Below are 11,457 nucleotides of genomic sequence, written 5' to 3' on the forward strand. Positions count from 1 at the left end.
GCCAAATCCGCATTCATACAACTAGTTGAGAGAAGTCAATTTGGAGGGATGCCTAGTGAAGACCCTCACTCACATATGGAGACTTTTTGTGACTATTGTGATGCCATTTCTCAAACCGGGGTTACTAAAGACCAAATCCGATGGGTATTATTTCCTTTTTCTTTGATTGGTGCCGCAAAGCAATGGTTGAAGAGCCTAGACAAGGCTACCCTTGGTATTGAATCATGGAAGAAGTTAGCACTTGCTTTCTACAAGAAATTCTATCATCCGGAGAAGACTAATATGTTGAGAGCCCAAATCACCGGGTTCAAGCAAAGGGATGAGGAATCATTGTATGAAGCATGGGAGAGATTTAAGGACACTTGTCGTTCTTGTCCACACCATGGACTTAGCGAGTGGTTCCTTGTGCAACAATTTTGGAACGGTTTATATGAAGACTCCCGCAATATCCTCAACACGGGATCCAATGGGATGTTTACCGAAGTTGATGACAATCAAACATGGGCCAAAATTGAAGAAATGGCGGTTCATAATTCACAATATAGTAGACCTCGAAGGTCTACTAGAGGAGGAAAGCATGAGGTAGATTCCATCACTCAATTGGGTACTCAACTAAGTGCTCATATTTACACCATCAATTTGAATTTTGAGAAGGCCATGGCTAAGCTTGATGAAGCTTCCAAATCACCCAAACAACATGTTAATGCTATGGTGGCATCATCCTCAATTCCAAGTGGAGTATGTGAGAGTTGTGGAACTTTGGGACATGACCAAAGTGAATGTAGGGGAACAAATGTGCAAGTGAATGCTTTCCAAGCATACAAGAGTGGCACCCCTTATTCCAACTATTACAATGAGAATACCAAATTCCATCCAAATCATTCATACAAAAGCCAAAATGTTCAAAACCCTCAACCAACATACACCCCACCTCCAATGAGAAATCAAGCTCAAAGACCCTTTTACAACCAAAGCCAAAATTATCAAAATCAACCTTCATACAATCAACCAAATGACCACGGCTTTTATGTTCAAAAAGCGGTCCTCCAAATGCAAAAGAACCAACAAGAATTTTTTACCCAAATGCAAAAAGATAGCCAAGCCAAAGACATCACCATCAACAACATACTAGCCCACACCAAGATGCTATAAACTCAAATGACTCAATTAGCATCTTCTAACTCTAAAAGACAAAAGGGGCAATTACCACCTCAAAGTAATCCCCCAAGACATGAAACGGTGAGTACCATCCATTTGAGAAGTGGTACAAGGTATGAAGGGCCGAAGAGGCCAATTGATGAAGATGTTGTGAATTCTAGTGACAAGAAAAGAGTTGTCGAGAACTCTAAAGAAGAATAACCCACCACCAATGAGTTTCAAAGAAGAAGAATGAAGAGAAGGCTACGGAGAAAGAGCCTATTGTGATTAGACTTCCATTCCCAAGTCGTCAAGCTAAGCCTAAGTTTGATGAACAACTTGGAAAGTTCATGGAGATTGTGAAGAACTTAGAAGTCTCAATTCCATTCACGGAATTGATCAATCATGTTCCGGCCTATGCGAAATACATGAAAGACATTCTTACCAAGAAGAAATCCATCCGGAACCTAGAGACTATTGCATTCACTAAAGTGAGTAGTGCTATTCTACAAGGAAGTTCACCTCCAAAGCTCAAAGATCCGGGAAGCTTCTATATTCCATGCACCATTGGCGACACTACAATCAACAAAGCATTATGTGACCTTGGAGCAAGTGTGAGTGTCATGCCATACTCGGTGTTCAAGAGGCTAGGAATGGGAGAACTCAAGTGCACCAATATTATGCTTCAAATGGCGGATCGATCAACGAAGACACCTTTAGGGGTATGGGAGGATGTGCCTATAAGAATTTGCAAGTTCTTCAACCCGGTGGACTTTGTTATTGTAGACATGGAGGAGGATTCCAACATTCCTATCATTTTAGGAAGACCTTTCTTGCATACCACGAGAGCGGTGATTGATGTGAAGCATGGAGAACTCACACTTGAAGTGGGAGATGAAACGATCACTTTTAATCTTGACAAGACAATGAGAGCTCCCCGACTACATGAGCCGTGTTTCAAGATTGATCACTATAGCCGAGAAAGTGATAGGAAGAAGTTGGCATCTGAATGCAAAGATCAAGCTATGGGTAAAGAATCACCACCTATATGGAAGAAGAAAGTGGATACTCTTCAATATGCTCTATCCAGAGAGCAGGGAAATTTCAACAACAATGAGAGATTGAATAGCTCACCACCAATCACGACAAGAGAATAAGAAGGCCTCATTGGCCATGACAACTAGAAAGAGGAGTTGCTTTTATCAATTCATGATACCATAGGGAAGCAAGCTAGTGAAGTATATGGTCTATGGGATGACGAATTTGAAGGATTAGTCAACCCCTACATTGGCAATGCTAAGACCTTAGACCAAGGCTTTGTCGATCCTTGTCATCACCTTGACATGGGTCACCACCATGATGAACACAATGTGCAAAGGTCTATTGAAGATCTTTATAGAATTGCAACTATATTTTTCTCGAAATAAATTCGAAAATTTTAACCTTGATTTTTGACATTATGAGTGTCATGGAATTATTCCAGAATGTTCAAAAATTTAAAATTCAAACTTTGAAATTATTAATTAAATTTGGATTTATTTCATAAAAGGTTATGATTTTAAGGTCGAAAAATGAGCATATATGTTAAATCAAGTTGAATTATTGTCAAAAATTGGGTAATGAATAATGTTTGTGTCCTAAAAGGTTAGGATAATAAACTTGGACTAAAATTAGATTTTATTATTATTTTGTGTAATTTTAATAAGTTAAAATTGCGAATATCCATAAAACCGGTTCATATTTACGATATAAGTTTAAATAGGGCGATTTGGCTATAATTTGGCATGTTAATTACATATTATAATGCTGCATATTTTATTGATGAATGTCATATTTTATTTATATAATTTTGAATTATGTAATTTTATATTAGTATGGCCTTAGTTTAATCGATATTTCCGTAATGTAAGGGAATATTGATTCGGTTATAATTTAATGTGATCTCGTATCACTTTTATCTTATTTTGTTTTATTAGATTTTATTTTACAAATGTATAATAGGAATTACAATGTACATTTTATTTTATTATTAGTAATTCCGGAGTTTCCTAAAGACGGTGCCATTCGGAAAGGAGTTTCGATCGAGACGGTGTCTATGCTTGGGAGGCGTGTCATGTGAAGATTCAAGGGATGAAATGAGTTGGTTTCCGAATTTGTAATAGAATATAAGATTTTCTATTTTAGGAAAGGCCATACTAGGAAATTTTATTTTTCTCTATTTGCTTGCTTTATATGTTTGCATGCATTGTCAAATCGCCATAACTTCACATGTATATTTTATCGTCTTATTGAATATTGTCAATTATAATTATCAAGTATTCATCGACTTAGTTCACTTAAAGATGATAGATAATAAATCGACAAGACCTCTCACATATTTAAAATTGAGATTACCCTTACCAAATAGTAGGACTCATGAATCCCTTTGATATTTGGGGTAGATTCGGTTCCCCGGGGTACTTTTATTTATCATTGGATAAGTGGGATAATAAGACGTTATTACACGCGAAATTTGGTTGGACTCAACGGGATATAAAGACTAGTCTTATGTTCCGGGGCTAGAGATGGAATTTATGAAATACATCGACCGAGAATTCTATAGTAGAATCAATTAAAGAGTTAATTCACCAAATTTATGCAAGTATGGGATGTATCGATTTCCCGTGCCCATGTTTGTGTAAAGATGGATCTCGGAATCATTTATATAATTTAGGTGCGAGGTCATTACATAAATGCATAATTTTAAAATCTTGCTAAAAACTGTTTACAAGTAAAATGATAAATGTTAATTGTTTCCTTCAATTCCTTATTGTAGTTAATTTAATTAATTTGCAATGGCAACTCCGATTTCATCCGCTTCCACAAGTGGAACCGCTCCACCACTCACTAATGCTTCTTGGCTCCGATCTTTTATGGATCGATGTAAACTTGAAAAGAATGGGAATAACTTTGCCGATTGGGATTCGCAACTCCGCTTGGCCGCGGAAGGTGACGACAAGCTTCGTTACCTTACCGAAGCCGCTCCTGCTACACCTACTACTAGGTCATCCGCCACGGCTAGGGAGGCCTATGAGGCTTAGCTAAAGGAATCGGCCGCGATCAAGAATTTCTTGATCTTCTCTATGGATGTCGATCTCCAAAGGAGTGCTATTAAGATAGGCACTGCCTATCAGATCTACACCAAGCTTGTGACCATGTTTTCACAAGCTCCTAGGACCATCCAATATGAGGCGGCCTCCGCATTATTTGAGCTCAATATCAAAGAGGGTCAAAAGGTTAGCCCTCATGTGCTCAAATTGATTGAGCATGTTGAGACGCTCAAATTGCAAAAGGTTGAAATTCCCGAACAACTCGTTATTGACCGAGTTCTCCATTCCTTGAATAGCATCAAAGCATATGTTCAGTTTAGGGTAAACTACAATATGCAAAACATGAAAACCTCTCTCCATGAATTGCACAACTTGCTTGTGCAAGCCGAGAGAGACATGGGTCTCAATGTGAGTACGACCAAGGATGTGCTCAATATTAATAATAAGAGCAAAGGGAAATTCAAGAAAAGCGCTAGAAAGGGTAAGAAACCCACTCCCAACAAGGGCAAAGGGAAAGCTATTGCGAATAGATCTTCCAAGCCCAAAAAGGGTGCTTCTTCCGAAGATAAGTGCCACTATTGTTGTGGTACGGGCCATTGGAAACGCAATTGCCCAAAGTATCTAGGATATGTTAAAGCTGGACCTGTGACTCCAGTAGGTAATAAATTCTCTAATCTATTGTGTTATTGATATAAATACCAACTTTGGTATTAAGATATAAGTTGTGATTCTCACCCCCTTTAATGTATTATAGGGCATGTGAGCAAAGACAAAGGCAAGGACAAGCAAGCTTGAGGAAGATCTTCAACAAAGGGATGCTAGGGTATCCGCCCATGGTATAAGACCTATGGAAGCTTGGCTTTTATTTTGTATTATCTTCTTAGTATTATTGTATTTTGACTTGTTGTTTTAGAACTCGTTTTGATTTCCGTGTTGGACATGAATATTTGTTTTATTTCCATTTTGCAAACAATGGTTGTCTGAATTTTAATGACTTGGCTTTCAACCCAAGTCATTCGGTTTATGGAATTTTATTTGTTCTAAAAAACTGTCATTACACATTTTACATCAACAACATAAATTGATTTCACTTAAATTGATCATAAAAGAATTACAACGATTGGATCATTGTAATGAGTTCATAAGCCATGAATTTGATTATTCCCTCTTATGCTTTTGTGACTAAATATCACATCTTATTTGACATAAGAAAGAATGATTGAAAAGTCAAATAGAGTCATTTGAACTCAAGGTAGAGAATTTTATAAACCAATTGAGAACACCACTTATAGTTAAGACTTGTAACCAGTTGAATTATTGTCAAATATTTAGTGAAGACTAAATTTGGAGTCCTAAGAAGGTTGGGGTAATTAACTTGGACATAGATTTGATTTATGTAATATTGTGTGATTTTAATATGTTAATAGTCACAATAATCCATAAAACCGGACCGAATATACGATATTAGGTTAAATAGGGCGATTTGGCACATCACATGGCATGTTTCATACATATAATAATGCTGCATTTTTAGTATGATTGTCATATTTTTATTTTATATAATTTTTGAATTATGTAATTTGTACTTTGTATGGCCTTAGTTTTTAATTGGTATTTCCCAAAATGAATGGGGATATCGATTCGGTTGTAATTAATGTGATCTCGTATCACTTTTATTTTATTTTGGTTTTTCTTTTTATAATGTATAAAGTAGAAAAGCTATGTAATTTATTTATTTCGGAGTTCCTTGAAGACGGTGCCATTCGAGAAGGCGGTTAGACAAAGACGGTGTTGCCTTGGAGTGCATGCCAAATGAAGTTCAAGGTACCAAAGGAGTTGGTTTCCGAATTTGTAACTAGATTATTTGATTTACTATTTTAGGAAGGCCATACTAGGATTTTATCGTTTTTGCTTTGCATTTGTTTTATATGTTTGCATGCATAGCCAAATCGCCATAACTACACATGCATATTATTTTATCGAGTCATCGACCGTGTCAATTATAATTATCGTAGTTCACCACTTTAGTTCACTTAAAACGAGATAGATAATAAATTGACATGACCTCTCACTAAATAATAATTGAGAATTAGCCTTACGAAATAGTAGAACCATGAATCCCAATTTCATAAGGAAGTAGGCTCGGCTCACCGGGGTGCTAAACTTGTTACGTTGGGTAAGTGGGTAATAAATTGTTATTACATCAAAATTTGGATTGAGCTCAACGGAAGTATTTGTGACCGTAGTCGTATGTGTTCCGGGCTAAAGATAAATATTAGAGTAATTTTATCGACCGAGAGTTCTAGAAGTAGAATAGATTAAAGAGTTGATCCACCGAGTTATATTGATAAGAGATGAATCGGCTCACCATGCCCGAATTGATATGAATTTGGATCTCGGGATCCTTTCTAGTAGTTGGGTAGAGGTCACTATATAAATGCTTAAAACTTGTTTAAAATGTTTACAAGTATTATTAAAACGATAAATGTTTAATAATTCCTTCACTTTTAATTTTGTAGTCGAAATTGTTTCCTCACTTGCAATGGCAACTCCAAATTCATCCGCAACCACTAGCTCGAACACTCTCCCCAATGTTTCATGGCTCCGATCCTTTATGGATCGTTGTCAATTAGAAAAGAATGGGTCCAACTTCGTCGATTGGGACACTCAACTTCGCTTGGCCGCGGAGGGTGACGACAAGCTTCGTTACCGTACCGAGGCCTCTCCCGCCGCACCTAACGCTAGGTCTACCCCCGCCGCTAGGCAAGACTATGAGACTTACCAAAAGGAGTTGGCCGCGATAAAAAATGTGTTGATCTTCTCTATGGAGGCCGAACTCCAAAGGAGTGCTATAAATATTAGCACCGCCTATGGCATCTATACGAAGCATGTGACCATGTTTTCACAAGCTCCGAGGATCATTCAATATGAAGCGGCATCCGCATTCTTCGATCTCAACATTAAGGAGGGCCAAAAAGTTAGCCCTCATGTGCTCAAGTTGATGGAGCATGTTGAGACCCTAAAATTACAAAAGGTAAAGATTCCCGAAGAACTCATCATTGATAGAATTCTTCATTCCTTGAACAAGGTTAAGGCATATGTTCAATTCAAGGTGAATTTTAATATGTAAAACTTGAAAGTATCCCTCGATGAATTGCACAAAATGCTTGTGCAAGCCGAGAGGGACATGGGGCTAAATGCTAGCACCACTAAGGATGTGCTCAACATTAATCAAAAGAGCAAAGGGAATTTTAAGAAAGGTGGCAACAAGGGAAAGAAGCAAACTCCCTACAAGAACAAAGGAAAAACTTGTGAAGCTAACTCCTCTAAGCCCAAGAAGGGTGCCCCGTCCTGGGACAAATGTCACTATTGTAATGGTGTTGGGCATTGGAAGAGAAATTTTCCAAAGTACCTTGGCGATATCAAAGCTGGAAAAGTTATTCCAGTAGGAAAATAACTATCCCTATCTTTTATGTTTCGATCTCCACTTTGCTATTTTGATACAATTTGTGACGATTAACCTTTTTATTGTAATTAGGGCATCCAAGCAAGGACAAGGGCAAAGAAAAGCAAGCCTAGAAGATCTTAAGGGAAGCTAGATGTAACCGCCCATGGTGCTAGATCAATGGAAGCTTGGCTTTATTTTGCTTTGTCTTTATTTTCATGTTGTATTTTGATATTTTAGAACTATTTTCATTTCCTCGTTCGACTTGGAAATTTGGTTGTTTCCTTAAACAATGGTTGTATTTTGGATATTCGTGACTTAGTTTGCAACCCAAGTCACTTACTTTATCGTATCGTTTGTTCTAAAATTTGTCATCATACACTACTTGCATCAAGAAACATAAAATTATCGACTTAAATTGATCAAATAGACAATTATAATGATTGAGTCATTATATGTCCATAAGCTATGAATTTGATTCTCCTTATGCCATTGTGACTAAAGTCACAACTTACTTATGTAAGATCAATTATGAAGTCATGATTGAGTTGTTGAACTCACACTAGGGAACGTTACCAACCTAAATTGATACACCTATCAAATTTAAATCGTCTAGTCTATATTATCCTCGAATAAATCACTATAAAGTTGATATGTGATATGTTTTTCCTCCTTCACCATCATTTTTGTGCCTCAAAAGCTATCTTTGGAGAAAAAGGGCTTTTTTTCCTAAAGATAGAGTGGGAGTAAATTTAGCCATAAACCATGACTAGATGGGATCTACGTAAGGACACCAAAAGAATATGTTCTTAAGGGTACTACGTGAGGAGACCAAAAGAAGTTGTTCTTAAGGAAACTACGTAAGGACACCAAAAGAAAGCGTTCTTTGGGAAAATTTAGATTATGATCTATGATGTGAATATACCTAGAGATTTTAAAATTCGATATTTTACTTAAGAGCCTTATGAAACTATGGTATCTATGCAAGTAAATAGATTTATTAGGGATGGTTGAGACCAATCCAAATTAAATAGAAATTTATGATTAAAAAGTTGCATAGAGTGGCATGTCGATGTCTACGAAAGCTAAGTTAATGGTTTTTACATTGCCATACCTTATTATAAAAATAAGTAAGGTATTAAAACCACTTTCCAAATGGGTATTTTGAAAGTGATATGTGAATGACATGTATGGTTTTAACTAATACTTACATAAGCAATGATCATTCCAATTCATGTAATATTTCGAATAAGTTGTCGAAATTGTACACAATTGAAACATGTGTGTACATGAACTTGAGTGGGAGCAAGTGACTGTCATGTTTAGACATGAAGTTTAGTGGGAGCTATCATCCTTCATGAATTGCATAACTTATTACTCATTGAGAATGACGTAGAAGTAGTTAGGTTTTCAATTCTGGATGATACTGGACATTATGCAAATCTATTATAACATGGGATGTTGGATTGGCACTCAGATAAGTATCTTATGTTGATTATGATCCTTCATCTTAAAGAGATCAACCAGTTAAGTAGGTTATTCATATTGATGAAAATTGAATTATCATACAGTTATGATTATTCAAATGAACCTAAGAACTGTTGTCTACATGAAATTGATTACTAATGTTTCCGCCATTAGTATAATCATGTATGCCATTATGCACATGTCCTAGATGAATCACATTCTTGGAGCATGATAACTCGATAACAAGTTAACATATATGAGAGTCATTGGTAAGCCTCAAGGAACCGTCATGAATTCTCAAGGAGAACTAATGATCTGTTCTAGAGTTTGGAAAAATAACAAGTTATATGTTAAGAGGTTACACAAACTCAAGTTTCCAAACTCATTTGGATTTGTAAAAATCCTAGGCAGATTATTGACATAAGGAGTAATAGACTAGAAAAGTGTATTTTATTGTCATCCATTGCAAGATTCTACGAAATGAAGCTAAGTACGTTGTGATTAGGTGGTGTGCTTTAAAACTACAAGTAGTGTTGTCCAACGAAATCCACGTCACAAGTTATACTATAACAGTAAGAGCTTCTTTCAAGCTAAAGAACCTAAGTCTAGTATGAAGTCTATGTTGGAATATGTGTCCTCCGACAATAATGCGATCACAACTGTTGATCATAATGATCACATGTTTAAATCTCATTTTTAAAAGAATACGATTGGGAAGTATTTTTACTGTCAACTGGTCAACATATATCGGTAATGATTAGCTGACTAGAGTTTGACATTACTGTCGTGCGACGGTGGTGATCATGTAACACCCCCTCATACCAAGGTACCTTACCAGGACTACCCAAGCATGAAAGGCTATTACCATCTCGGATGCCCGAGGTTAGTATATATCAAAAGCGTCCGTCCTAAACACATTTATTAGAAGTACTGTAAAGTATTCATGTTTACAACAATCCAAATCCAAACAAAAACCAATAAAGTGAATACAACTGAGGACAACTACAAAATCATAGCTAAGACTCGTGACTGTGATACTACAACTGGTGATGACGACTTCCCATGACCACCCAAGCTCACCAAATGCAATACATCAAGTCTCGCTCACCATCCCCGAATGGATCACCGCAGTTTTACAAAACAACAACAACGGGTCGTACCATTCAATCAATGTAAGACAACAAACAATATAACCGGCTGATCATCCTCCATAGTAACCGACTACACACCGAAGTGTGTAGCCCTGGCGGATTACCCATCGCAACAGGTAATCCACTCCGCCTGATGGGTGACCATGACCCATCCCCACCAAGTCCGGCTCATCAACGAGCGACTAACAATCCCTGTCCCTTAATGTGCACATCCCCTCCCGTGACGGGTTCCACGGAGGGCGAACTAGGGTGTGAAGCCACTCCCGCAAGTGACTCCACCACAATCACACAACACCACAGCTTCACAGCTGTCACAACACCACAACCGTCACAACATAATCACATCACCACTGTCATCACAACACCCATACTCCGATGATCAGCAAATAACAACAATTACAACACAAGCACAGTCTTAAATCAATTAACGATGGAATCGAGTAGGAAACCCTACCTTTTCGCAATCCGATATGCTCTAATCAATCATACAATATGCGCAGCAATTACCACATCATCACCTACAACAATAATCACATAATACAATTACACATTGCACAATCCCATTTTCCCAAATTCATATATACAGTAACCCCAAAAGAATACAAATGACAAGGGAATGAAACTTACCAAACAGAGAATAAGAGACTACACGCAAGGATCACGACGATTTGCACACACAACGAGATATGAGGATGATTAGGGAGTGATTAGGGAGAGATCGTAGAATGATTAGGGTTGGAATGATGTTTAGAAACCGACGCGGGATATAAAAATAACCTTAAATACTCCCTAATCAAACCGTCAAAATAACACTCTGCCAAACCGGACACTCGGTCGAGTAAGTGTATACTCGGCCGAGTGTCCCATACTTGGTCGAGTGTTCACTATACTCGCCGAGTGTTCCTCGCAGAACCAAAACAACACACAACCTCATCACTACTCGGCCGAGTAGGCTCTACTCGGTCGAGTAGTCACCAAGGAAAATCCGTAGTGTTACAATCTTCCCCCCTTAAAAAGAACTTCGTCCCGAAGTTCACACTCTACTATAAAACAAAGCACAACACTACGCCACAAGACTATACCAACCACATATAACAACACCAAGGAACTATACAAGTCACCACAAAATCATTATCCCGAGTCAAAGCAAAACAACAAACAAAACGAA

General features: G+C 37.5%; 1 non-coding gene across 1 annotated transcript; it reads right to left on the minus strand.

The window, feature by feature from the left end:
* Positions 1 to 282: 282 nt before the first annotated feature.
* On the minus strand, positions 283 to 389 carry LOC141638619 (small nucleolar RNA R71). Its single transcript, XR_012542164.1, has one exon. It is a non-coding gene; the product is annotated as a small nucleolar RNA R71 (small nucleolar RNA).
* Between the last annotated feature and the right edge of the window lie 11,068 nt (positions 390 to 11,457).

Source organism: Silene latifolia, unplaced genomic scaffold, assembly GCF_048544455.1.
Source record: "Silene latifolia isolate original U9 population unplaced genomic scaffold, ASM4854445v1 scaffold_20.1, whole genome shotgun sequence".
Lineage (NCBI taxonomy): Eukaryota > Viridiplantae > Streptophyta > Magnoliopsida > Caryophyllales > Caryophyllaceae > Silene > Silene latifolia.